This window comes from Protopterus annectens, chromosome 5.part1, assembly GCF_019279795.1.
Source record: "Protopterus annectens isolate FY-2018-M chromosome 5.part1, PAN1.0, whole genome shotgun sequence".
Taxonomy (NCBI): Eukaryota; Metazoa; Chordata; order Ceratodontiformes; family Protopteridae; genus Protopterus; species Protopterus annectens.
The window spans coordinates 574,594,951-574,620,284 of NC_056736.1; the positions used below are offsets into that span (position 1 = coordinate 574,594,951).

The 25,334-nt window shown below is 43.9% G+C and overlaps 1 protein-coding gene across 2 annotated transcripts in view; it reads right to left on the minus strand.

The window, feature by feature from the left end:
* ZMYM2 (zinc finger MYM-type containing 2) overlaps nt 1-25,334 on the minus strand; it is a 2,217,537-nt gene that overhangs the window by 359,059 nt on the left and 1,833,144 nt on the right. The gene's annotated exons all lie outside the window — the stretch shown is intronic.

Genomic DNA, 25,334 nt, shown 5'->3' on the forward strand with positions numbered 1-25,334 from the left:
AAATAATCAGAAATCAATCATTAAGTACAAATTTTAAAAGTTGCTTTCTAATAATCAGAAAATAAAAACAAGGTGATAAGTTCAAAAAAGTTCTTTATGACAAGCTGGCTTCAACATGTTAAAATGTCAGTCTGCACTTTAAATGCACTTAAACTGAACGTTCTCACAAGAACTGCCACTATATGTTCCATCTTCAGACAGCTATGTGATCTGCAATAACTTTGAAGGAAATGCAACATGATTGCTTCAGATAATGGCTGACACAAGACATTTCAGTGCCTTAAGACAAAAAAGTACAAATATAATACACTCAAATACATGTAAAAGAGTATAACTGAAATTAATCAGCTTCTCCTGAAAGACTTCTGTTACATAAAGTTCATACAAACTTATTTAAAATGATCTTCATAGCTCGAAAATGGATAAATAACAGCCGAATAAGATGAGAACATTTTAAAAACTTCAGTCCACAGGAAATTTAGTGAAGGCACACAATTTTTGTATGGTGAAAGCTGCCATCCACCCAATACAATACAAGCTATTCCCTTTGTTGAATTTTTTTGCTTGTATAAGTTATGTAATACTGAAAGAGTATCTCAAACAAGAACTAGATAAAACTATAGACATGCTTAAAAATAGGGGCTATGATGTGAAGACAATACATGATACTTGGCAGAAATTCATACACAGAGTTAATGGACACCAGAAAAGTAACCAGGATGGACAATACACTGGGGCTGTGCATAAGAAAGAGAAATGAAAATATATTTTTTGTTACAACATATAGTTGCCTTAGTCCCAAAATAATAGATCAAGTTAGATATTTCTGGAAATATATGACATCTTTAAGGGATGCTTCAGAGTGCTTGAACAAAGAACTAGCAATTTCTTACAGAAAAGGAAAATATAAACAGAATTTCTGGTAAGAGGCAAATTCAGTATTCCATCTCCCAATATACCATATAGTTAGACAATATGTGGCACATTTGCTTGTGGCAAGCGCAAGGCTTGCATGTATGTAATAAAAACCTTTTCTAGAATAAATGTTTCTTTTAGAACTTGTGGCCATTTTACTTGCAATACTAAAGGCATTGTATATGCCTTGAGATGTCCTTGCAACAAATTTTATATTGGAGAAACAAAAAAGTGTTTTAAAACTAGAATTTTAGAGCATGTGAATGATATTGCTAATAAAAAAGCAGAGAGCTCTATAAAGTACAGTTTTGTACCTACCATAAATGTAGATGTCCGATAGATATGCAACTGCAGTCATAACATATGGGTTGTCCTGCCTCAGGCAGCCCTCGGTCGGCCGGATTCCAAAGTCTGGGTCCGGCGTCGGCCGGTGTCGCCTCCTCTCCGACATCAGAGCGGCTGGAGTAAAAAGGCATCGGCCGACGCCATCTTCTTCAGTGTTTCTTGCCCCAGATGCCAGGTGCCCTCCTAGGAAGGCTAAATTTGGTGAATGGATAAACAATTCCAGACACGCACAACAGTAATAAACAGATACACCATAGGAGGTACCCCCAGCTAATAGGAAGGGGTAGTGGACCCATAAAGAAGGTTGCAGAGGGGTAGGAGGGTGGGAAAATCCGACTGCAGTTGCATATCTATCGGACATCTACATTTATGGTAGGTACAAAAAGTACAGTTTTGTACCTACCATAAATGTAGATGTCCGAACAGGATAGCATCTGCAGTCATAACAAATGGGTTGTCCTGTCGTCAGGCAGCCTTTCGGTCGGCCGGATTCCAAAGTCTGGGTCCGGCTTCGGCTGATGTCGCACTTCACCCGACGTCATCTCTGCTGGTCTTCGGGTATAAAGGCATCAGCCGACGCCATTTTCCTCAGTGTTTCTTGCCCCAGATGCCAGTTGCCCTCTAGGAAAGCTAAATTTTGGATAAATGCCAATGCTTCCAAAATAGTAGAAGGCAAACACAAAAAATAAGCATGTATGTACATATATACAAAGAAATACACCATAAGAGACTCCCCCCCCAGCTAGCTATTAGGAGGGTAAATACCCTAGGAGTACCACAGAGGGGAAGGAGGGTGGGTAATCCTGACTGCAGATGCTATCCTGTTCGGACATCTACATTTATGGTAGGTACAAAACTGTACCATGTCCATCAAGGATGCAGCTGCAGTCAAAACAAATGGGTAGAATACCATAGCCAAACTAGGGGAGGAGGAAGAAGAATTATGGTGTAGTTAGGATCCCTTGCAATACAGCAGTGGCAAACCCTGCTCGGGATCTAGAGTATAGAGGTAAATTATAATGCTTGGCAAATGTATGCACGGAGGTCCAAGTAGCCGCCTCAATAATGTCCTTGGTTGCCATTCCTCGTAAGAAAGCTGTGGTAGTGGCTGTAGCCCTTGTAGAATGAGGTCTTATGTTCTGTGGAACTGGTTTTCCATGGTAGGAGTAACAGAATCTTATGCAATTTCCTATCCATTTGGAGATTGTCTGTTTGGAAATTGCTTTTCCTTCCCTTCCTGTTGCATAGGCTACTAAAAGCTGGTCAGTTTTTCTGTTACTTTTGGTTCTGTCCAGGTAGTAGCGTAACTGTCTATGTACATCCAAGGTATGCAGCAGCCTTTCCCCCCTGTTCTGTGGATAGGGAAAGAAGGTAGGTAGGTGGATTGCCTGGTTTAAAGACACTCTGGATAACACTGGCCGACGCCGGACCCAGACTTTGGAATCCGGCCGACCGAGGGCTGCCTGAGGCAGGACAGCCCATATGTTATGACTGCAGTTGCATTCTTGAAGGACATCGGAACATTTTAGTTTGTTTCATGATGGAGAAAGTAAAGGGCTACAAGGCACTGTTTTGGAAAAAATGCAAATATCTAGATTTGATGTTTCTTTTATCAAGAAAAAGTTGCTTTTAAAAGAATAGTACAGTTGTGTACACTTACCATAAATGTAGATGTTCGAGTGTATTCACAGTTTCAGTCATTACATTTGGCTAATCTGCTGGCAGGTTGCCGACAGTCGGCCTGAATAACAAAGTCTTGGGTCCTGCGTCGGTTGCTGTCTCCTCTTCCATGACGTCAAGTCGTCAGGGGTATAAAACATGCAGCCGACGCCATTTTATTCAGTTTTTCTTGCCCCAGATGTCGGGTGCCCGCCAAATGGGGAGCACAAAAAAAAAAATATATATATATATATATATATATATATATATATATATATATATATATACACACACACACACACACACACACACACACACACACACACACACACACACACACAACTAAACAGCAATATACAAAAAATGCACTTTTAGCAACATAAACTTTACCTTCATCTAAAAGCAAATACACCACAAAGGCTTTAGAGTATAGTGAAGGAAAGGGTAGTTATAGAAAAAAGGGGGATGGCTGGTGGGTAACCCGGACTGCAACAGTGAATACACTCGAACATCTACATTTACGGTAAGTGTACAATACTGTACTATGTTCTTTGTGTTTCACTGTTGCAGTCATTACATATGGGTAGAATCCCACAGCTATGGATGGGAGGATGGAACTAGATAGCATTAGGAGCGGCTATAAGGCCCTGCAGTGGCAAAGCCTGCCCTGGACTTAGAAAAGAGAGGCAAATGATAATGCTTTGTGAAGGTATGAACAGAGCTCCAAGTAGCAGCTTCTAGAATGTCTTGGGTTGGAACTCCTCTGAGAAAGGCTGCTGAGGTAGAGGCAGCTCTGGTGGAATGTGACTTGATTCCCTTGGGTACAGGTTTACCATGATGCAAGTAGAAGAAACGAATGCAGTGGCTTATCCACTTAGAAATAGTCCGCTTTGATATAGCCTTCCCCTCTAATCCCGAAGCAAATGCCACCAGTAGTTGCTCAGACTTTCTTAGAGATTTGGTCCTGTTTAAGTAGAATCTTAGTTGTCTGTGTACATCCAATGAATGCAGAATCCACTCCCCCTTGTTCTGCGGATTTGGGTAAAATGTTAGCAGGTGAACAGTTTGGTTAAGAGCCACACTGGATACCACCTTAGGCATAAAGGAAGGATTGGTCCTGAGGGAAACCCTGTCCAGGTGAAATGTAATAAAAGGCTCCACAGCCACGAGAGACTGTAGTTCTGAAACCCTTCTTGCTGAAGTGATTGCCAAAAGGAAAGCTGTTTTCCAAGATAAAAACTTTATATCCACAGTAGATGCTGGTTCAAAAGGAGGCAGGGTGAGTTTTTCCAGCACAAAATTGAGGTCCCATGCAGGAGTTGGTGATCTTCCAGGAGGCCTTAAATTTTTAGCCCCTCTAAGATACTGTTTTAGCAGAGGATGAGAGAAGATAGGAGGCTCCGTGTTGTAAAGAGCCGAGATGGCAGAGGCATGGATTTTTATTGAAGAGAAGGATAGGCCAGCATCTCAGTCAATTATTGTAAAATCTGAGGGATATTTGGTTTTGCTGAGTCCGTTCCTTGTGCTTGGTTCCAAGCACAGCATCTCTTCCATTTATCAACATAAGATTTTCTAGTACTAGGCCTTCTGGCTTCCAAAATGACATCCACAACAGATTTACTGAGAGGTGTTGTTTGAATAATTACATGATCAGCCTTGCTGCCAGGTTCAGAGTTTGGAGCTGAGTGTGCAGAATTTGACTGTTCTGCTGAGACAGTAAATGAGGTATTTGAGGCAAGTACCAAGGAGGGAGTTGGTGCTGCAGTAGCGTTGTCGCCTCACAGTAAGACGTTGTCCTGTTCAATTCTCAGCTAGAGCGTCTTCTGTGTGAAGACATGCGTGAATGGGCGTACCTTCGTTGAAGGTTGTGCGTCAGGGCCGGCAACTCGGCATGCAAAAAATCTACTGCCAATCATTAGCAGACCGGAGTTCCGCTGTGGTGACCCCTAACCGGGAAAAGCCGAAAGATACAACAACAACCAAGGAGGGAGTTGAGACATACTCCTTAGAACTGGGTACCAGTGTTGGCGAGGCCAGTCCGGAGCAATTAGGATAATTTTTTCTGTCTGGCCTTTAGTAAGACCTTGGGGAGAAGAGGCAGAGGGGGAAAGGCATAGACTGATAGGTTTTTCCAACTGAATGTTAGGGCATCCACTTTCCATGTTTGTCTATGATAAGTCCTTGTGCAGAATTTGTCCAGTTGATAATTTTGGGGAGAGGCAAATAGATCTATGTCTGGGCTCCCCCATTTCTGTGTTACCATGCTGAAGACTTATGGATCCAGTTTCCACTCGTGAGGGTCCATAAGGTTTCTGCTTAGGTCATCTGCCAGAGTATTTTGTTTTCCTGGCAGGAACTGAGCTTGAAGATGAACTTGGTAAGTCAAGGCTGTGTCCCACAATGCCATGGCTAGTCTGCAAAGGGGGTAGAAATGTGTATCCCCCTGCTTGTTTATGTACCACATAACCGTGGTGTTGTCCGTCTTTATCAGTAGTTGTCCTGGATGAAGTAAGTCCTTGAAGGCTGTCAGGGAATTCTGAACAGCTAGCATCTCTTTCTTGTTGATATGTAGATGCATTTGTTTTGGGTTCCATATGCCCAGAATGCATCTCCCCGCCAGGTGGGCCCCCCAAGCATAGTCTGATGCATCTGTAGTTAGGGTTTGAGTAGCAGGGGGTAGAGTGAATGACAGTCCCTTGTTTTGGTGACATGTCTCTGCCCACCAAAGAAACTCCTGTTGTAGGCAGGGAATGAGAGGAATCATTGTTTCCAGACTGTGACAATGTTGACTCCATAAACTTTTTAGGTACCATTGAAGTTTCCTCATATGCAGTCTTGCGTATGGAATTAGTAGGATGCAGGATGCCATGAACCCCAAAGCCTGCAGAATTTGTCTTGCAGATAACTGGGTTTTTGTTGCCATCTGTTTGATGTATATAGTCAGTTGCCTTTGTTTGTCTGGCGTAAGTTAAGCCTTCTGGGCAGTTGTATTCAAGCTTGCACCCAGGAATGTGATTTTTTTGAGAGGGTACGAGTTGTGATTTATTTTCGTTTATTCTGTACCTTAGGCATGTTAGAAGCCTTTTTACAAATGCCAGATGTTGAAGAAGAATGTCCTTGTTCTCTGCTTGAATGAGACAGTTTTCCAAGTAAGGATAGATTTGTAAAGACCCTGGGTGCAGTAGATAAACCAAAGGGCAGAGAATTGGTAATGCATAAAACCTGCCTTGAAGCGGAGGTATCGTCTGTACGATTCCTTTATTGGGATATGCAGGTATGCCTCTTTTAAGTCTAGTCACTAAACAAGCGTTTTTGCCCAGCATAGGCAGCAGCTGCTGTAAAGTCAGCATTTTGAATTTTGGAATGTCCAGGTACTGTTCAAAATTGATAAGTCCAGTATTGGACACCAGGCATTGTCTTTTCTGGGTACCAGGAACAGTCTTGAATAAAAACCTTGTCCTTTTTCCTGTTCTCATACTGGTTGAATAGCCCCCATATCCATGAGGGATGTGACTTGTTTCTGAGCCTCTGCCCATTGATTTTGTGACAGGTCTGGCCAACCGTTTGGAATTGGCAAAGTATGGAAATGAAATCTGTACCCCTGGGATACTATGTTTAATACCCACTTGTCCCGGGTAATGGAATGCCAATTTTGAGCATGGAGTGCTAATTTCCCCCCCATGGGGGCTGTTAAAAGATAAGTGCTTAGTAATGGTAGAGGGAAGTCATTAAGGCTGCTTACTGTAGGCTTGTGCTTTGTTACCTCCAGATTTGGAGGTGGAGACACCCCATTGCTTTGACCTGTAAGAACCCTGAGATTGGTATCTAGAGCCTTTTGAGCACCTGGATTTGCCTTGAGAGGCTCTGTTGGACACTGGAAAGGACCAATTTTTAGTAGGCCAGTATCTACTGAATCTGGGTGGCTGCACTTGTAATAAATCTTTTACAGTTTGCATAGATTTAGTTTTGTCTTCCATTTTCTTTAGAACTACTTATGCCTTTTTCCAGACAAAGTATCATGCTGTAAAGGGGCATCCAACAATTTAGCTTTAACATGATCAGGAAAATTTTGCTCCTTGAGCCAAGAATGCCTTCTAATCACAGATCCAGTAACTGCGGCCCTGCAAGAGGCCTCCAAGGAATCAAAACCACATTGTAAAGTATGCTTTCCAACCTTTTCTGCTGCATGCAGTAATTCCTGTAATTCTTTATTTTCCACACAATCAGAAATCAACATAAGTTTCTGTTTCAATAGGCCCATAACATGCTGTTGATATTTAAGCATATGAAACTGGCAGTTTAAGGCCCTAATTGCCAATGTTGCAGACGTATAAACCTTCTTTCCCCATCTATCCAGCACCCTGGAATCTCTATCAGAGGGGGTAGGATTTTTGGCTGTAGAGGCCTTTACACCTTTGGGACCCTGTGAAATAGTTTCAGGATCAGCAGCAGGATTTTTTAATAGAAATTTGTGGGAGTCAGGAATCCTGTAATATCTGCCTGGCTTACTAGGAGTCGGAGGTAGGGAATCAGGAGCCATGCTTGATTCCGAAAACACATCATCAACAATGTCTAATACAAGAGGTATAGCCAAAGGCCTATGCTGAGGAACAGGAAGGAAATCCCTAAGCCTCTTTTTTTGATTCAGAGAAGTCCTGACTCTCCCAATGAAAATGTTCCCTTAAAGTATGCAAGGTTTCTCCAAAAGAATAATCCTTAGGAGGAGATGCAGATGGGATGGATTCTTCTGCATCTGAATCCTCATAGGGTGGTATAGAAAATTCCTGATCAGAAAAGGAATCAGAAGAAATAGAAACCTGATCTGAAGATTCATAATCATTGTCTTGCCTATGCCTCTTAGCAGGGAGAGGTTGGGAACCCGTGATCAAGGTAATTAAGTCCTCAGCCATTTTGATCATCTGTTTTTAGGCACAGGGGCCTGAGCACATGGCTCAAGCATCATTTTTTTAGCCTTAGAAGTTGTTTTGGATTTTGTTTTTGAAGCTGGCGTCGGTTTTATGTAAAAATGTTGAGGCCTGAAAACACCCTCAGAAGCCGGTGCTTGCTCAGTGGCTCCGGACCCATCCAAGGAAGAGACATCCGTGGGTTCAATACTTTGAGAATCTCGCAGCATACCGGACTCCACATGGGTCTCAGCAGAGGCCTGTGACTCAAAAGTAGTGGGTATCAGGGGCTGCGAAAGCACCTCACTGAGTACCGGCGAACCGGCGACTATCTTAGGAGAAGCGTCGTCGGTTTTGGACCTCAACGGTCTCTTTTTCTTTGCGTTTTTTGTGAACTCCGGTAGTCGGATTTCTATCCGACAACATTTCAGGATAATTAAATCTGGATCCAAAATATTTTGATACAAAAATATACTGACGCTTAATAGTGCGTTGGTTAAATCTAGTACAAAACTGACAGCAAGGTACACTATGATCTGGGCCTAGGCAAGGAATACAGTACAAATGAAAATCCTTATGAGGTATTTGCTTTCCACAAGTAATGCAATTATTAACTTTTACTGACATCAGTAAGGAGCACGAAAAAGTTTCCCTAATGGGGTACTTAGCTTTAATTGAAGACTTCGGTTCTGAAACTCGAATGCAAAAATTTCAGGAGTCGGCCGACCGGCACTTGCAAACTGCTTCTGCTTCGGGCACTGAGCAGCAAGAAAGACTAAATAAAATGGCATCGGCTGCATGTTTTATACCCCTGACGACCTGACGTCATGGAAGAGGAGACTGCAACAGACGCAGGACCCAAGACTTTGTTATTCAGGCCGACTGAGGGCAACCTGCCAGCAGATTACCCAAATATAACGACTGCAACAGTGAAACACGAAGAACATCTACTTACATTTTAAAATTTGACACTCTGTCTCCAAGGGGACTAAATACAGAATGTAATTGGAGAGTACTTCTTTAACTGTATGACTGTTTAATTGGTGTATTTGTATGTGTATATATGGGCAAGTTTTTTACTTTGTGTTATACTCCTTGAAGGCTTTGGCCGAGATGTCAGAGTTTCATTAAATTTGTTGGGTTTACTGGTGGTAGTTTCTTTTTTTGCCACAAGGCAACTTTTTATTTTGTGCATCAGTTGGTTTACTTGTGTTCATGGCCAGTAATCCAGCTTTTAACTTGCCTCGAGTTTTTCGTGACAGCACTGTAGATAATTCTCAGCCTTCAATAGATGGTTTTGTGATTCGCTCTGTGGAACAGAGTAGCTCTCAAAATAATGGCAATGGTAACATTTTACATCATCCTTGGGAGAAATGGGAAGAGAAGTAAACGGCATTCTAATGCATTTAACAATGTGGGTTTGCAGCTACCTGTTCCCTTACCAGCAGAAAGTTACTTACTTTTTGAGCAACTTGAGAAAGATATCTGGAAAGAGACTGCAACCGTCTTTAATTTACAAAGCTTTGAGAAGTATAATGATTTGGACATTACCCTAGGGATCTAATAGTATACAAAGACCCTTCCCTGCCCTTTAACTTAGAAAGTGAGACGGATGTTGCGTTTCATAAGCAGTGGGTAGCAGCCGCCCATAAATGTACCACTGAATGGGTCCAGATTTTGCTGGAGTGAGACAGAGTGAAACAAAAACAACTTAAAGAATCTACTCATGCATTATATGTTGCACACTGTCATCTAGCAGTACTGCTGAGACACTGGACAAATTCTTAACGGACATTAATGATAAATTAAAAACATATGAAACAGAAATCATTGATCGAAAGAAGGGCAAGTTACTTCCAGATGTTAGGGATTATGAGAGGGGTAATGCTTTTGCAAGTAAGAATAATCGCAGGAAGACAGCCAATCGTGTCAGGTTTTCAAAACCAGGAAACTAAAAACCACAAGACTCCTCTTATTCAGCATCAGAGGGACAGTACACATCAATTGAAGACGATGAAGGGGTGTTACAGAGAATTTCCATCATTGCCAGCAGGCTCAACAAACAGTACAATGGGGGGGGGGGGGGCAAGGCAACATGGGATTTCGTGAACAACATCAACCACAATGCTATAAGCGAGGTAAATGGTAAATCTCCCTGTTGTAAGGTTTCAAGTGGCTATGTTGTGAATTTATCTGGACATTTTCTGAGACTGAATTTGCTGTGTTAAACCTGGGTTTAAAATTTATATATATGGTTCTTCCATGGTTGCATGAATTGAAATGTGGCATTTTTCAATTCTAAAGGAAGTTGCATCTGAAATATTACTTTAGAGATGTAAATAATGAGGTTAAAGAACATGTTTTAGATAGTAGCAATAGCACTTTAAATGACAGTTTCTATTCATGTGATTCTTTATATCGAGTCTAATGCTTACTGTTTCTTTGACACATGTTAAAACACAAAGAATAGTTGCGTACAATCTTACCATAACCATAGATGTCCTTCTCTTCCATGTTGCAGTATTCTACGTGAGGGATTTCCTGCCCTCAGGTGACTCGTACGTCGGCTTCTATACAAAAGTTTCAGCTTGGCTGCTGTAGTGTGCGTGGGATGTCACACATAGGGCCATAAACAAAGGGGTCTTAAATGTGATGTCTGCACGCACAATCCTTAGATCTTGAAGGCCAGCAGGCAGAAAATAAGGACCAGCAGGAGGTGTGCCAGTTGTTTACAGGTGCGTAACTTGAAGATCTACTGAAATGTATGTAGCACAGGAAGGTATAAGACTAGGGGGGACTGGTAGGCAGAAAGGAATACTGCAACATGGAAGAGAAGGACAGTTATGGTTATGGTAAGATTTTACACAAAGTACAGTTTTGTACCTACCATAAATGTAGATGTCTGAACTGGATAGCATCTGCAGTCATAACAAATGGGTTGTCCTGTCGTCAGGCAGCCCTTCGGTCGGCCGGATTCCAAAGTCTGGGTCCGCTCGCTGATGTCGCACTTCACCCGACGTCATCTCTGCTGGTCTTCGGGTATAAAGGCATCAGCCGACGCCATTTTCCTCGGTGTTTCTTGCCCCAGATGCCAGTTGCCCTCTTGGAAGGCTAAATTTTGGATAAATGCCAATGTTTCCAAAAAAGTAGAAGGCAAACACAAAAATAAGCATGTATGTACATATATACAAACAAATACACCATAAGAGACCCCCCCCCAGCTAGCTATTAGGAGGGTAAATACCCTAGGAGTACCACAGAGGGGAAGGAGGGTGGGTAATCCTGACTGCAGATGCTATCCAGTTCGGACATCTACATTTATGGTAGGTACAAAACTGTACTATGTCCTTCATGGATGCATCTGCAGTCATAACAAATGGGTAGAATACCATAGCCAAACTAGGGGTGGAGGAAGAAAAATTATGGTGTAGTTAGGATCCCTTGCAGTACAGCAGTGGCAAACCCTGCTCGGGATCTAGAGTATAGAGGTAAATTATAATGCTTGGCAAATGTATGCACGGAGGTCCAAGTAGCCGCCTCAATAATGTCCTTGGTTGCCACTCCTCGTAAGAAAGCTGTGGTAGTGTCTGTAGCCCTTGTAGAATGAGGTCTTATGTTCTGTGGAATTGGTTTTCCATGGTAGGAGTAACAGAATCTTATGCAATTTCCTATCCATTTGGAGATTGTCTGTTTGGAAATTGCTTTTCCTTCCCTTCCTGTTGCATAGGCTACTAAAAGCTGGTCAGTTTTTCTGTTACTTTTGGTTCTGTCCAGGTAGTAGCGTAACTGCCTATGTACGTCCAAGGTATGCAGCAGTCTTTCCCCCCTGTTCTGTGGATTGGGAAAGAAGGTAGGAAGGTGGATTGCCTGGTTTAAAGACACTCTGGATACCACCTTAGGCATAAATGTAGGATTAGTTCTCATGGACACCCTATCTTGATGGAAGATTAGGAAGGGTTGCACTGCCATTAAGGCCTGTAGTTCGAAACCCTCCTTGCTGAAGTAATTGCCAGTAGGAAAGCAGTTTTCCATGACAGGTGTTGCAGATCTGCTGTTGCTGCTGGTTCAAACGGAGGGAGTGTCAACTTTTCTAGCACAAAGTTCAAGTCCCATGCTGGTAATGGTGGTTTCCTAGGAGGTTTTACATTCTTGATCCCTCTGAGGAACTGCCTGAGTAGAGGATGCGAAAAGACAGGTGGATCGAAGCTGTATTCTGCTGAAATAGCTGATGCATGTATCTTGATGGAGGAATAGGACAGGCCTGTATGCAGAAGCTCTGCCAAGTACTCCAGAATGTTAGCAATATCTATGTTCGACGCATCTTTTCCTCTTTCAGTACTCCAAATGACAAACCTTTTCCATTTTCCTGCATAGTTCCTTCTTGTTGAAGGTCTGCGGGCTTCAAGGATAATGTCTTTAACCCTTTGGGAAAGGTCTGGGTTAGTTGCTGCTATGTGATGTTCCAGGCAGTCAGTTGCAAGGTTTTTAGGTTTGGATGCATGATGCTGTAGTTGTTCTGAGTTAACATCAAAGGCATCAGGGGTATTGACCACATTCTCTCCCGAGACATGCTCCTCAGCAATGGGTACCAGTGTTGTCTTGGCCAATTCGGAGCTATCAGGATTATCCTTGGACGTTCCTCTTTGATTTTCAGTAGTACCTTGTGCATCAAGGGAAGAGGTGGAAATGCATATGCTGTCAGGCCTTTCCAGCTGAAGGATAGAGAGTCCACCTTCCATGCAAGTGGGTGGAATGTCCTTGTGCAGAATTTTTGAGCTGGTGATTGAGTGGGGATGCGAATAGATCTATTTGTGGCATTCCCCATTTCTTTGTGATGGCCTTGAAGATGTCCGGTGTAGCATCCATTCGTGAGCATCCGAGGTGGTTCTGCTTAACATGTCTGCTAGGGTGTTCTCTTTTCCCGGCACAAATATTGCCTGTAACTGGATGTTGTAGCTCAGAGCTAGATTCCAAAGGTCCAAAGTCATTCTGCATAGGGGGTATGAATGAGTGCCTCCCTGTTTGTTGATGTACCACATGACTGTGGTGTTGTCTGTCCTTATCATCAAGTGGCCTTCTTTGAGGAATGGTCTGAATTTTTGGATTGCCAGTTTTACTGCCAGCATTTCTTTTTGGTTTATGTGCAGGTGCAGCTGGTCTTGAGTCCACAATCCTTGTATGCATTTGTCCAGCATGTGCGCCCCCCATCCTAGGTCTGAGGCGTCCGTTGTGATGGTTTGGCGTGCTCGAAAGTTGTGGAAGGGTAAGCCTGGGTTTGACTGGCATGCTTGAGCCCACCATAGAAACTCCTGTTTTAGGCATGGGATTAGTGGGATTTCTGTTTCTAAGCTGTGCCTGTGTTGAGACCATAAGTTCTTTAGGTACCACTGTAGCTTTCTCATATGCAGTCTGGCATGTGGGACCAAGATTATGCATGATGCCATGAAGCCCAAGGCCTGCAGAACTTTTCTTGCTGTTAGTTTGTTCTGCTTTGTTAATGCCAAGAAGTAAAGAGGGAGTTCTTTTTGTTTTTCTGCAGTTAGGAATGCCATTTGTTTTACTGTGTCCAATTCCGCCCAAGAATGTTCTTGTTTGGGATGGTATCAGCCTTGACTTTTGTAAATTGACTGTGTATCCCAGGGCTTGTAGCAAGTAAATGACCCTTTGTAAATCTGTTGTCAGCTTGCTTTTGTTGTCCGCTTGTAACAGGCAGTCGTCCAGGTATGGATAAATTTGGATCTCCTGTAGACTGCATTTAGTGATTACTGATGCCAGGCATTTTGTGAATACTCTGGGCAGTAGATAAGCCAAAGGGCAATGCTGAGAATTGATAATGCTCTGATCCTGCAAGAAATCTGAGGTATCTTCTGCAATTTGGTCGAATGGGGACGTGCAGGTATGCCTCCTTGAGATCTAGAGTTACCAGCCAACACTCCTTGCCCAGCATGGGAAGAAGTTGCTATAGGGTCAGCATTTTGAATTTTGGGACAATGATGTATGTGTTTAAGATGGACAGGTCGAGAATAGGTCTCCAACATTTCTCTTTTCTTGGTACTAGGAAGAGTCTGGAGTAGAATCCTTTGCCCTGTTCTGTTATTGGTACTCTTTCCACAGCTCTCATCTTTGCTAATTTCGCTATCTGCTGTAGAGCTACTGTTTTTTGATTTGGAGGTAGGTTTGGCATTCCTCTTTTTACTGGTAAGGTGTGGAAGTGGAACCGGTAGCCTTGGTCTATGGTTTGCAAAATCCACTTGTCTTTTGTGATATAGTGCCAGTTTTTCGAAAATAAGGCTAACTTTCCGCCTAAAGGTGCTGCTATTTGCTCCCTGGTAGGCGTGTCAGAGCCAAGTCACTGTGATTGTCCTGTTGCAGTGGCAGTGGTTGTGTCTGTGCCTCGGTTATTGCCTTGCCACTGTCGTCCTCTGTAGGCACCTCCTCTGGATTGATTTCTGCCTCTAGAGCGTCTATTCCTGCCCCTTTGGGATTTTGTGGAGTCTGGAAAGGACCAATTTTTGGCAGGCCAGTTCCTGCTAAACCTTGGGTGCTGAACCTGTAAGAAATCTTTAACTGTTTGTACAGATTTTGCCTTTTCTTCCATTTTCTTCATTACTTGCTGGGCAGGTGTACCAAATAGACTGGCCTTATCCATAGGAGCATCTAACAGCTTTGCCTTAACATGATCCGGTAAGACCTGTTCTTTCAACCATGCATGCCTTCTTATCACTGTGCCAGTCATGGCTGATCTAAATGAAGCCTCCAGTGCATCATAGCCACATTTTAAGGAATGGTTACTAACCTGTTGGATGTTATTCACCATTTCTAATACATATTTCTTATCTAAGGATTCATCAGAGGACAGCTTCTTAGTTAACTGATCAAGCATAAACTCTTGGTATTGGATCATATGAAACTGACAGTTTAAAGCTCTAGCTGAGAGAGTAGCAGAGGTGTAAACTTTTTCCCCATCTCTAAGGACCTGGATTCCCTTTCAGAAGGAATAGGGTTTTTTGCTGAGGTAGAGGCTACTGTCTTAGGCCCCTGGGATATAGTTTCGGGATCTGCAAGTGGGGCCTTGTATAGGTGGTGATGAGTGTCTGGCACCCTGTAAAATCTATCTGGTTTGGCAGGGGCTGGAGGTAAAGAATCAGGAGCAGTGCAAAAATGCATCATCCACAACAGGCAGTACAGGAGGTATAGCTAAGGGCCTATGTTGTGGTAAGTGCAGAAAAGTCCTAAGCCTTTTTCTTGAATCTGAGAAATCTTGTCCCTGCCATTGGAATTGTTCTCTCATGGCATGTAAGGTTTCCCCAAAGGAAAATGCCTCTGGTGGAGAGGCAGCTGGAATGGATTCTTCAGCATCGGAATCTTCATAAGTAGAAAAAGGAGCCTCTGGCTGGTCTGTAATGTCTGAGTCATCCGAAGAATCATCAGAGGACACTGGCTCGGGGGGCTCTGCTCTAGGTCTCTTTTCTGGAGGCTGAGAGGCCCTGTCTGGGTGAGATTGGGATCCCCTAATTAAGGATATTAAATCCTCAGCCAGAGTAAGCATTTGTGAACTAGAAGTGGGCCTATGTGAGGGGGTCTTAACAGGAACTGATTTAACAGTTTTGGCTGCTTTAGCCCTGGCAAAGGCCTTTATAGACATGGCTGCAGGAGGCCTAGCAGCACCACGTGCTGGGGTAGAGACATCCAAAGGGATGGTGTCTGATAATTCACTAGGAACCACAGTAGTAGGCAAAACTTCAGAGGCCGATTCAACTAAGGTAGCAGGAGCCTCAGTAGTAGTCATGGATTCGGCTGAAGATTGACCCGTTTTCTCGGTTTCAGCCGAAACCGAGACACTCGCGGCTTGCTTAACCGTGGTTTCGGCCGAAACCGCGGACCGCGAGTGTCGGTCTTTTTCTTTGCGTTTTTTAACAATTTGGGTAGTCGGAGGATCCGACGGCATAATGTACGCAAAATCTGAGCCGAAAAACTGTTCAGCAAACTCCGACCGACGCCTAAGCGTTCGTCGGTTGAAGGAAGCACAGGCTAAACAGGCTGCTACGTGGTCGGCTGGGCCTAAACAAGGTAGGCAGTAAGAGTGGAAATCTTTATGAGGTATTTGTTTCCCACAAGTTAAACAGTCATTTACTTTTTCTGACATCGGCTGAGGCAAGAGAGAGTCCCCAACGGGGTACTTAGCTTTTTAGAAGTCTTCGAAGTAGTATTCGGTAGTAGTAATCTCTGGATCTGACCGACCGGCACTTGCGAACAGCTTCTGCTTCGGGCGCCACGCGGCACGAAAGACTGAGGAAAATGGCGTCGGCTGATGCCTTTATACCCGAAGACCAGCAGAGATGACGTCGGGTGAAGTGCGACATCAGCTGAAGCCGGACCCAGACTTTGGAATCCGGCCGACCGAAGGGCTGCCTGACGACAGGACAACCCATTTGTTATGACTGCAGATGCATCCTTGAAGGACATCAAACAGCCAAATAAATTATATTTTTTGTGTTACAATTTCCTCTCTTAAATTTTATATAAGTCCTATTGACATTTTCTAACCTAATTCCTTCATTCTCATTTATACAACAACATTGATTCCATGAACCACATTTGGTAGTAGTCTTCCTACAATTATTTTTATAGCTATCCTTTCGTCCTATTTGTAATAATTTTTTGATGTTCATACCCATCTTAAAAACAAACCTGGGTTTTTCACCCAAAATTTGTTTAATTTCATCTTCCAAGACTAAATTCTTCCAATGTTTATAAATCATTTCCATAATTTCTTTTACAAACGGAGAGTATGCCAGTGTACATATTCTACTACATGGGACATTTTCATTATTTTTATTAATATTACTTATATCTTGTCCTATTCCCAGTATAGGAACATATTTATTGCCCCATTCCCTAATAACATATTCAGATACATTATCTAACAAACCTTTAGGATAATCTCTATTTAAAAACATGGAAGTAATAAACTCAATTTCATTTTTCATAATTTCGAAATTTGATGACATCCTAGCAGCTCTTATTTATTGACCCTTAAAAATATTTTTCAGCATATATTTTGGATGCTGGCTAGTATATTCCATATAACCATTTGAAAATGTTTTTTTTTTCCGATAAATTTCTGATTGAAATCCTTGGTCTGTGTGCTTTATATAGGTATCTAAATATGAAATTCCATTCTGACTCGCATTGTACATAAATTTTTAAAAATTACTTGTAGCATTTTAATAATTTGAGTTATCATTGCAAATACTTGTGGATCACGTTTCCACTCGTGGGGATCCATGATGTTTCTGCTGAGGTCATCTGCCAATGCGTTCTTTTTTCCTGGCAGGAATTGAGCTTGTAGCTGAACTTGGTAAGCCAGTGCTGTGTTCCACAAGGTCATTGCTTGCCTGCATAGAGGGTAGGAGTGTGTATCCCCTTGTTTGTTTATGTACCACATTACTGTGGTGTTGTCCGTCCTTATTGTAAGTTGTCCTGGATGTAAGAGGTTCTTGAAGGCTGTCAGAGCATTCTGTACAGCTAGTATCTCTTTTTGATTGATGTGCAGATTCCTTTGATCTGCTGTCCATATGCCTTGAATGCACTGTCCTGCCATGTGTGCCCCCCAGGCGTAGTCCGATGCATCTGTTGTCATAGTTTGCCTGGCTGGGGGCAAGGTGAAAGGCTGACCCTTGTTGAGGTGACATGCCTGTGACCACCATAGAAACTCCTGTTGAAGGCAGGGAATGAGAGATATCATTGTGTCCAAGCTGTGGCTGTGTTGAGACCATATGCTTTTTAGGTACCACTGTAATTTCCTCATATGCAGCTTTGCAAATGGTATTAGTAGTATGCAAGATGCCATGAAGCCCAAGGCCTGCAGAATTTTTTTATCTTAATTGAGACATCAGAAATTGCTGGTATTTTAGCATGTGAAATTGACAATTTAGTGCTCTCATAGCTAGAGTGGCTGAGGTGTAAACCTTTTCCCCCCACCTGTCTAGTGCTCTGGAGTCCCTTTCAGAGGGTACAGGATTTTTCGCTATAGAAGCCTTAGCCCGTCTGGGACCCTGGGAGACGGTCTCTGGATCAGCAACAGGGCTTTTATAAAGGAATTTGTGGGAGTCAGGCACTCTATAATATCGGTCTGGTTTGGCTGGAGCAGGAGGCAAAGAATCTGGATTCAAACTAGATTCTAAGTAAACATCATCCACAATGTCTAAAACTGGGGGGATAGCAAGAGGTCTGTGCTGGGGGAGTAAAAGAAACTCTCTGAGCCTTTTGTTTGAGTCAAAGTAGTCTTGACCTTCCCAGTGAAAATGTTCCTTCATAATGTGTAAAGTTTCCCCAAAGGGGTAGTCTTCAGGGGGAGAAGCTGAGGGAATGGAATCCTCAGCATCAGAATCTTCATAAGGGGGAAAAGAGTAATCTTGGTCCTCAGAGGAGCCTGAGGAAATACGACACTTGGTCAAAGGAGGCATAATGTTCCTCTTGTCTACGCCTTTTGCCGGGGGGGGGGGTTGGGATCCCCTGATTAAACAGATCAAATCTTCAGCCATTTTCAGCATCTGTTTCTTAGGCATAGGGCCTTGAACTGGAGACTGGAGACTGAAGTGCAGTCTTTTTTGGTTTAATAGGAGTCTTAAGCTTAGGCTACGTTTTTATGGTAAGCGTCATCGGTCTGAAGACGCCTTCAGAAACCGAAGGTGTTTCTGCAGCACCATCTCTTTCTGCAGTGTCGTCGGTAGGGGCTAAAGAAAATGGCTGCGTCGGCCTAGCACTCTCTGCCAAAGGCTCCGAAGCGGTCTCGGGTTCCAAATCTGTGGTTGCCAGGGGCTGCGTAGGAGCCTCACTGAAAACCGGTGAAGCGGAGACCGGCCCTGCCGAGGCCTCGGAGTCTGGCTTGGGTCTAGGCTGCCTGTCCTTATCCTTTCGTTTTTTGTGCACGCCAGTAGTCGGTTACTCCGACGGCATTGTGTAGTTAAATTTTCTACCGAAGTAGTGTCGTGCGAAATAAAAGCGTCATTTTATAGTACGCTTATTGAACCTAGCACAAAACCGAGAACTAGCAACGTCGTGTTCAGGGCCTAGGCAAGGAATACAGTAAGAATGAAAATCCTTATGAGGTACTTGCTTCCCACAAGAAATACAATTGTTAACTTTTTCTGACATTGGTCTGGAGCAAGAAAAAAGTTTCCCCAACGGGGTACTTAGCTTTATTGAAGACTTCGTATCTGAAATTCGACTTCGAAAATCTCAGGAGTCGGCCGACTGGCAGTTGCGAACTGCTTTTGCTTCGGGCACCACACGGCAAGAAAGACTGAATGGCGTCGGATGCATTATATATATCCCTGGCGCACTGACGTCAGGGAAGAAGCAACAGCAACCGACGCCGGACCAAGACTTTGGAATTCAGGCCGACTGCGGGACCGCCTGACAAGATAACCCAAGTGTGATGACTGCAGCAGAGTAACACGATGAACATCTGACAATTTAAAGCACTTACAGCCAAGGTAGCAGAAGTGTAAACTTTTTTCCCCCATCTGTCCAGTGCTCTTGAATCCCTATCTGAGGGGACAGGGTTTTTTGCAGTACAGGCCTTGACCCCTTTGGGACCCTGAGATATAGTTTCTGGGTCAGCAGCAGGGTTTTTGTATAGAAATTTATGAGAATCTGGAACCCTGTAGTATCTGTCTGGCTTAACAGGTGCAGGAGGTAAAGAGTCGTGAGACAGTCCCGACTCTGAAAATACATAATCTACAATGTCTAGAACAAGTGGAATAGCAAGAGGTCTATACTGAGGTAGTAGAAGAAAGTCTCTGAGCCTTTTCTTAGATTCTGAGTAATCTTGGCTCCCCCAGTGGAAATGCTCCCTCATGGTATGCAAGTTTCCCCAAAGGAATAATCCTCACCTCACGCCTCAATCCTCCACGCCTCACTGACGTCAGGAAAGAAAGCGACAGCAACCGACGCCGGACCTAGACTTTGGAATTCGGCCAACCGAGGACACGCCTGACGGCAGAAAACCCATCTGTGATTACTGCAGCTGTATGCACGATGAACATCTAGGGGCTATAAATGACTCTCTGGCTGACAAAGACATCCTCCAAAAGGGTTGCACTGAGACAGATACCTGGTGTCAAAACCATGGCCTCAAGCTAAATGCCAAAAAGTGCATAGTCCTCACCTTTGGAAAAAAAACAAAGTACCCACAAACTACCATACAGGTGGTAGCCCCCTGAATACAGAGAACATAAGGGATCTGGGGACCCAAGTAGATAGTAATCTCTCCTTTGATAATCACATTGCCAAAGTGGTTAGAAAACCCTTCTATGTGGCCCACCTAATCACAAAAGGGTTTGCATCCAGATCAAAAGAAGTCATTGTGCCCCTCTACGCATCACTCATCAGACCCCATCATAAGAGTACAATGCCCCATTTGGGATGTACCTTACAAGACACCTGCAACAGCTGGAAAGACCACAGAAGTACCTCACCAAGAGGATCACTGGCCTCAAACAGATGCCCTATGCAGCTCGACTGAAGAAACTCCAGCTGTACTCGGTGCACACCGCCTACTCAGAGGTGATCTCTGCCTGACATACAAGGTCATGTCTAACCCAGAATTGATGGACATGCTCCACCTAAAGAAAACCATATCCCCTCGAGCCACACGCTCTAGGGATCTAAACCTCACCACAACAATAAATAGGACATGCTGGAGGGATAGATTCCTGACCCAGACACTTCCCATGCCCTGGAACAAGATTCCAATCTACATTAGGCAGAGCTCCTCGTTAACACTCCTCAAGAGAAACCTTGACGAGTGGATGGGAAACGGAAAGTTTACCCCAGGGATCACTTCAATGGCTCTGCTGGACAGAGGCACAGGGAACTTAATCTAAGGGGGCGGCAAAAGCCAACACATTCCAGCTAGGTTTATAAATGTCTTCGGGCAGATAGCTTAGTACCTACCTATGAACAATGTCATACAGAAAGACAGTCATAAAATACCAGGATTTGCAGGCAGAAATGAGGCCAATGTCGAAGGAGGGTACCCAGACATTTCCAATAGTAGTAGAACCAATGCGTCTCAAAGAATTTACAGTCTTATTGAGATATGCTGATACATGCAACTCTGTACGAAGTGCAGGAGTTGCCAATCTGGGCACATTATGGGTACTACGAACACCACTTTTGGCCAACAAAGACTGAAACACTAATTTCATGAACTTTAATCACAATCTAACTTAGGAATGGGTGCACTCCTGTCATGGTATTAGAAACCTAAAAGACTTGGGGAAACTTAATCAGATCCAAATGTCCGTAAAATTGTGTGCCTTGTGATGGATTGCTGCCCTGCTTAGGATAAATTGTATGCCTTGTGATCTTTGAATGACATAACAGGCTCTGGTCTCCCGGAGACCCTGCACTGGATTAAGCAAGTAATGAGAAAATAAATGAATGCACCTACTTACTGTGCAAGTTTACTAGTGGCCCCAAGCTGGACTGCTACCCCTAAGGATATGAATGTGTACTATGAAATTCCATCATCACCTTCATAAAGCACAAGAATGATGAACAATAATGTGAGTATACAACCTTCACAACCCTAAAAATTCAAATGCATCTGTGTGACTGAAGACATCTTTAATGACCATATCTTATGCCTTGGCACTTTTGATTCAACACAGAACTGAAAAAATCTGTACTATCTGGGACGACTACAATAGGAAGATGATAAAAGAACCACCTACAATTTTCAACAATGACTTACTAGTTAAGGCATCCATACCTCTCATCTTTTAGTAGGTATGCAATATTTCCACAAGAACACATCCAAACTACAATACATGGCATTCCAATGCAGAGGATCAGTGAAAACCATATACAAACTATTGTTGTGTAAGAACTTACCATAACCTTAGATTTCCTTCTCTTCTTTCTATATGCTGCTGTATTCATGACATCAGGGAGTTTGCCTCTGGTGAACTCTTGGACGTCTGCTCATATACAAAAGTTAAATGCTACTACCTGGGTGCGCATGATGTCCCGTGTCTCTCTTGGTCGTAAATGTACGTTGGGTATATAGCGGACGTCAGCACGCACCTCATCAGAACTGAATGCTGCCAGATACAGCGACAATGGAATGGTTACTCCAAAGACCAGGAATCAGGCAAGTGCGAGGGGGAAGGCTGGGTGGGAAACTATACAGCAGCATACAGAAGAGAAGGACATCCAAGGTCATGGTAAGTTCTTATTAGAGTGTGCCCTACCTGGGGCTGGAGTGACTTACCATGATTGCTGTAGCAAATGGAAATGGTTTTGAATATCCAAGAGAATACAGTTTGCTTGGAAACAGGTTGACCCAGAGTTCTAGGGTGGTAGGAGATGAAGAGCCTGTCAAATTTTCTGAAGGATCTGGTTTTGGCCAAATAGAACCTTAGCTGTCTGTGCACATCTAGAGAGTGAAGTATCCTCTCTGCTCCGTTTTGCGAAGAGGGGAAGAAGGGTGGCAGACTGATGGTCTGATTTAAGGATGGGTTGTTCACCACTTTGGGCATGAACGAGGGGTTAGTACGTAAACATACCCTGTCCTTGTGGAAGACAGTGAAGGGGGATGTGTGATAAGGGCCTGGAGTTCAGAAATCCTCCTGGCAGAAGTTATGGCCTCCAACAGCATGGTCTTTCACGTGCAGTGCTGGAGGGAGCAGTCTTTGGCTGGTTCAAATAGTGGGAGAGTCAGTTTTTCTAGGACAAAGTTAAGGTCCCAAGGAGGCGGAATAGGTTTCCTTGGTGGCCTGAGGTGTAGAGCCCCCTCTCAGGAAGAGTTTGACCTACAATCTAGATGCTAAAGGTGGTACCAGGGGCAGGAAAGCTGAGATGGCAGATAGGTGGATTTTAATGGAGGAATATGATAGTCCAGACTTCATGAGATCATACAGGTAAGACAAGACAACTGGGGGGCTCTGCCACCAGTGTTTGTATGCTGTTTTTCTGACACCATAAGGAAAATCTCTTCCACTTTGATAGGTAGGATTTTCTGGTAGTTTGTTTTCTGGCCTCTTGCAGAACCTGGATAACATCCTCTGTATGTAGGTGTCTGAAGGGAATCAACGCCCTATCACCCATAATGTAAGACTCAGAGTGGATATTTGAGTGTATAAGTGTGTTCCTGGTCCTGTGTGAGCAGGTCCATTCTTTGGGGTAACTTGTGGTGATTGCCCTTGACTAGGTGAAAAAGTAGGGGGAACCAATGCGGCCTTGGAAAGTAGGGAGTCACCAGGAAGATCTGAGATTGTTCCCTCTGAATTTTCAGGTGACTCTCTGAATGACAGGGAAGGGGGGAATGCATACATGTTACACCCCCTTCCAAGAGACTGATAGAGCAATCACCCTCCAGGTCTCTGGGTGAGGAGCCCTGTAGCAGAAGGTCGGGAGCTGTCTGCTCATGGGGGAGGCAGAGAGATCCACGTTCAGAATAACCCATCGATGGACCTGGTCCAGAAACACTTCCCTACTCAGCATCCATTCGTGAAACAGGGTCATGGTCCTGCTTAAGGAATCTGCCATCACATTGTCCATAGAGGGGATACATATACTGCTTGGAGAAAGATTTGTTTCTCCAGTGCTATTTCCCAAGCGTCTAGTGCTAGTCTGCACAGGAGGTAGGACCTTGCCACCCCCCCCCCCCATTTGTTGATGTACCACCTCAGGGTGCCTGGGAGGAGCTGACCCTTGAAAATATCCAACGCTAATATCAAGGATCTCATTTCCTTCACATTAATGTAGTATTTTTGTTGAGTGAAGCTTCAAGTGTTCCTCACTCTCCAGTTTCCTAGGGTTGCTCCCCAGCCTGTGAAGCATCTGTGAAGAGGTCTTGGTTTGGCGGTGTGGGCTGGGAATTCACCACTGCAATTCCTTTGAGACAAATGGGTAATGGGGATCATGAACTCTAGAGGATGTAGATGTTTCGCAAATACCACCAGAACTTCCCCATGTGTAGTCTTGCCAGAGGGACCATGGGGACAAAGAGGCCATGAATCCCAAGATTCTGAGGAATTTCCTGGCTGAGATGGTTTTGAGAGGAAGGATCCACTGAAAGAAAGATGTGAGGGTCACAATCTTTTCTGGTGGCAGGCAAGCCTTCATTTCCCTGGTTAGAATCTGACCACCTAGAAACACCTGATCCTGAGAGAGTGCCAGGGATGATCTTTTGTGAATTATGGTGAATTCCAGACCTGTAAGGAAGGAGATGGTGAACTAGAGGTGTTGCAAAGCCACTGAGTTGGAGATAACCTGGAGAAGGATGTTGTCTAGATAGGGAAAAAGTTGTATACCCTTTTGTCCTGGTGAATACCATGACTGGGGCCAGACATTTTGTAAATACCCTTGGGGCCATAGAGACCAATGGGTAAACCACAGAATTGATAGTGTGTAGAATCCGCTGAGAATCGGAGGTACCTTTTGAAAAGTGGATGGATTAGGATGTGCAAGTTGGCGTCCTTTATGTCCAAGGACACTAGGAATGCCTGAGGCAGAATGAGTAGAAAAATGGTTGTGCGAGAAAGCATCCTGAAGGAGGGGACTCTGAGGAATGTGTTGAGGTGGGACAGTTCCAGTATATGCCTCCAGGGAACTTCCTTCCTGGGGTCCAGGAAAATTCTTGAATAAAATCCCTATGCTCTTGCCGGAGACAGGACCTCTTGAATGGTTCCTTAAGCAAGAAGTTCCTGCAGGATGGGAGGGAAAAGATGGATTTGCTCTTTGGGTGGGGAAGGGATGCCTTTGGGAGTGAGTCTGGTCTCCCAGGTCATGAAGTATCCCTGCTGTATGATAGACAGGACCCAGGAGTCCTGGGTAACCTGCTTTCAAGTGGGAAGGGAAAGGGAGAGGCGTATTGAAAGAGGGGTGTCTGGGTATAGGGCCTGGGTAGTCACAGACTACCAGGCTTTCTCTGAAAGGATTGTTTAGAGGATGGAGTGCAGGAGACAAACCTAGAAGGGTGCTGTTTCCTGTGGTCTTTCCTAGGCTTAGCCTGAATTCTTTTAGCTGATGACCTGACAAAGGGAGTCTTGGCTGGGTAATTTCTATGAAAGAGTGGAAGTGGAGAGACAAAGATATGTCTCAATGACTGCAGTTCCTTGCCTTTGGTCTGGAGGATCTTAAAGAGCTCAGCAGCTGCTGAGCCAAAAAGTTTTTTTTTTGTCCAAGAGTGCATCTAGGAGCTTGACTTTGATGTCATCAGGAAGGGGTTGCAACCTTAACCAGGAGTACCTTCTGATGACAGATCCAGAGGCAGCAGCCCTAAGCAGATGCTTCTACAGTGTTGTAGCTGCACTTGAGTGTTTGGTAACTTGTGAGCAGGAGTTCAGGAGAAGAGAGATCTTAGCTTTTGCAAGGGAGGCATGGAGCTCACCCAGTTGCTTGACTACATCTTACAAAAGATCTCAGAAAAAGAACTGATTTCTTCTAGGCCTTCTGAAGAAGGTAGCTCCGAGGACTCCAGCTCGGACTGTGGGC